We start from the raw sequence: 3971 nt of genomic DNA, 5'->3' as shown, positions 1-3971 counted from the left end.
ATGTTGAGGCCCACAGACTTGATTCTTGTCAGGGCAGTCACAGCTGACACCGTGGTTCTTTTTTCTTTTTTAAGATTTTATTTGTTTATTTGACAGACAGAGAGCACAAGTAGGCAGAGAGAGAGAGAGGAGGAGGAAACAGGCTCCCTGCTGAGCAGAGAGCCTCATGTGGGGCTCATCCCAGGACCCTGGGGTCATGACCTGAGTCGAAGGCAGAGGCTTTAACCCACTGAGCCCCCCAGGCGCCCCAACCATGAGTCTTTTTTAGGATCCCTCAGACAATGGCAGCATTTGGGTTGGAATCTTTCCTGGATGAAGCTGGACATGGGTTGGTCTTCTCTTCTCACCGAGTGGCCAGAAGGGTTTCTCTCAGCACCACCTGCCTTCACAGCAGCTTCCAGGCCAGTAAGCTCAATGCTAACACCTCCATGTGGTCAGCTCAGGGTGCAATCCCCAAAGTGCACTGGCTTTTGCTGTTTCCTCTGCTGGATGCTGCATCTCCTGTTATATATCTTTACTGCTTTGCATGTTACTGAACCAAGAAAGAGAAAAAACATGAGTTTGGAGAAAACGTATGAATACTATAATTCACCCATTTCAATCAAATCTGTAGTCTTACTCCATGCGGTCATGTTCTCCTTTGTTATGTCACTTGTTTGGGCCTCGTGGCCTGGTCTCCTGGCTCCATCGTCCTTGTCCTGCTCAGGCACAAGCAGCGAGTCCAATACATTCACAGCAACAACCCTTTCTCTAGACCTTCCCACACGGACCGTCCTGATCCTGGTGAGCATGTTCATCTCCTTTTATTTCCTCTCTTCCATTTTGTCTTCATGCGTAGCACTTACTGTGAACCCAACCCACTGGTTGACTAATACCTGTGCACTGGCATCTTCTGGCTTCCCAGCATTTAGCCCCTTTGTGCTCCTTGCGTGTGACGCCCGCGCCTCCCGATTTTCTGCTTTCTGGGGAAGGAAGTGATTTTTCCAAGTATGGTCTCCAGATGGTAAGTTCCTTATAGGGCATCCTATAATTTAGTTAAGTATTTATTTGATCATTGTGTGTGTGTGTGTTTACACATAAAACACTCTTGTTTTCTGCCAGATGATATATTATCCCATAGGGATCAGTATGGAATAAGCAAAAACAACCTTGGCCTCATACCGTGTATATGATTGTCCAAAATGAACATGATATGAATATGACAATGACTTTCTAAAATTGCATCTGCTATTCTTTGGAGAATATCAGGCAATAAGATAATGACCTGGGGGATATTTTCAGCTTTTGGGAGTTCAGGAGTGGAAACTCACTGTTGATTCAACTCTGAAGTGACATCCAAAAGATTTACTGCATTGTTAAAGCATCTTGGGTGAAAAATGTTTCAAGGGAACAGAAAATGACTGGGGAATATCCTAAATTGGTACAACACAGGTGGACTTCAAAGAGTGAAAAGAGGGGTGCCTGGGTGGCTCAGTGGGTTAAGCCTCTGCCTCAGGTTCAGGTCATGATCCCAGGATCCTGGGACTGAGTCCTGCATCAGGCTTCCTGCTCAGCGGGGAGCCTGCTTCTCCTTCTCCAACACCCCCTGGTTGTGTTCCCTCTCTCACTTTGTCTCCATCTGTCAAAAAAAAAAAAAAAAAGAGTGAAAAGAAGTTCATGATGTTTAGCAGAGTATGTGGCATACAATGTGGCGAGGCAGGCAAGTAGGTGATATCTTCTGGCAGGTGTTGGAGGTCATGTCAATGATCAACACCTTTCATAGGAGGGCGCCTGGGTGGCTCAGTGGGTTGAGCCACTGCCTTTGGCTCAGGTCATGATCTCAGGGTCCTGGGATCGAGTCCTGCATCAGGCTCTCTGCTCAGCAGGGAGCCTGCTTCCCCCCGCCCGCCCCCCACCCCCGCTCTCTCTGCCTGACTCTCTGTCTACTTGTGATCTCTGTCTGTGAAATAAACAAATAAAATCTTAAAAAAAAAAAAAACCTTTAGGGGCGCCTGGGTGGCTCAGTGGGTTAAGCCCCTGCCTTCGGCTCAGGTCATGATCTCAGGGTCCTGGGATCGAGCCCCGCATCAGGCTCTCTGCTCAGCGGGGAGCCTGCTTCCTCCTCTCTCTCTGCCTGCCTCTCTGCCTACTTGTGATCTCTGTCTGTCAAATAAATAAATAAAATCTTAAAAAAAAAAAACAAAAAACCTTTCATAGGAAAGATCATGGGTCACTGAGAATTTTTGTCCAGTGAAATAATCAAAACTGTGATAAAAAATAAAAAATAATTTAATTAAAATAAAATTTAGTACACATTATAACTTAGCCTTTTTTGACCTTACTTTACAATATTTTTTCATTTAAAAAATAGGTGGTAAAATAATGCACTTCCAATTTAGCAATATTTAAGGGTCAAAGCTAAGAAAGAGTCTCTCCTTGACCAAACTTTAGCCAGGTTCCTGTCAGGAATCCTATTCACAACTAGACCTCAACATTTGGACTTCTGCGCCCACCTTTGCATTGCCCAGTTTTAACAAGAATCCTATTAAGTTGCTTTAGCCAGAAACCATCCCTGCTTAATAGCTGATAACCCTTGATATCTGATCAAATTGCTCATCCTACCATCCCCCAGATGGTACTGATCACCTTTGCCTGCTTTCAGCCAGAATCCCCCTTACCCCTGAAGTTTTTTCTCAGTACTTTTCCATCCACTGACTCCCACACTGCCTCTTGGCTATGAACCCCTAGTTGTTCATACTCTATTTGGAATTGAGCCAAGTTCTATACTGGGCTCTCTTTCCACTATTACAACAGTTCCTGATTAAAAGCTGGTTTTGCTCCTTTACCTACTGTTCAGCTCTGGTTTTCTTTAATAGATCATGAAAGTTATCATTCTTTATGAAGTAAAACTGAGTTTTAGAAAAGTTTTTTGTTGGTGGTACTTAAAGGAAACTTTCAAAGAGTTCCATTTTTATTTAACCTTTATTTTCCATCTTTAAATAATCACTTGGGATGCCTGGGTGGCTCAGTTGGTTAAGCGTCTGCCTTCAGCTCAGATCATGATCCCAGAGTCCTGGGATCCAGTCCCACAACCAGCTTCTTGGTCAGCAGGGAGCCTCCTTCTCCCTCTGCCTGCCACTCCCCATGCTAACTTCAAAAATATAATACTTGGTCTTTAAAATATATATGTGGCTAAATGTATATTTCTGTACTATGTCTATAACTAAAATTGTATTAAAATTAATTTTATTATATATATATATCTAAATATATATAGATATCTATATATATCTAAATCATTTAGATATATATATAGATATTTATAGATATATATAGATATCTATATATCTATATATTTAAGAGAGAGGGCATGGGAGAGGCAGAGGGAGAGAAGGAGAGAATTTTAAGCAAGTTCTACACCCAGTACAGAGCCCAACATGGGGCTCGATCTCATGACTCTGAGATCATGACGTGAGTCGAAATCAAAAGTTGGATGCTTAACTGACTAAGCCATCCAGACACCCCTATTATATTTTTTGCAAGTATCTAATGTAAAATAGTTTAATGTATATAAAAATAAAACATATGCTTAACTTATCTAAATATCATGTTAATCCAATATATTTAAGCAGCCTGTCTGTTATGAATGATAAATCATAATGAAAATATTCTGGCTTCTAGTAAACTCAAGAGAAACATTGTATCTTACAGAGAGAGCTGTTCTTTTTCTTCATTAGACCATTGTCCTCTAATTGAAAATCTGCATGTTTTCTTTAGGGAGTTTAATGTGTGTTAATATTTTTTATTGGCTCAAGGTTTTATATAAGCACTTAGTGGCTTACCTTAAATGGGGAGCTCCATTACCTAGAATATTGAATCATTTAAAGGTTTCCTGAAGAAAATTGCCTGCCCTAAATCATCCCAGTGCTAGGTATCAGGCAACTGGGACCACGCTTATAACCCAAAGCCCACTGGAATTATTCAGACTAGCC

At 41.9% G+C, this 3971-nt stretch overlaps 1 pseudogene; it reads left to right on the top strand.

Annotated features, from left to right (window-relative positions):
• On the top strand, positions 1-978 carry LOC101682583 (annotated as a pseudogene).
• Positions 979-3971: the final 2993 nt, after the last annotated feature.

This window comes from Mustela putorius, unplaced genomic scaffold (assembly GCF_011764305.1).
Source record: "Mustela putorius furo isolate JIRA1106 unplaced genomic scaffold, ASM1176430v1.1 tig00000196_pilon_pilon_pilon, whole genome shotgun sequence".
NCBI classification, from domain to species: domain Eukaryota; kingdom Metazoa; phylum Chordata; class Mammalia; order Carnivora; family Mustelidae; genus Mustela; species Mustela putorius.
Note: the sequence above shows the minus strand (reverse complement) of the source record. Positions and strands in the feature narration are given on the sequence as shown.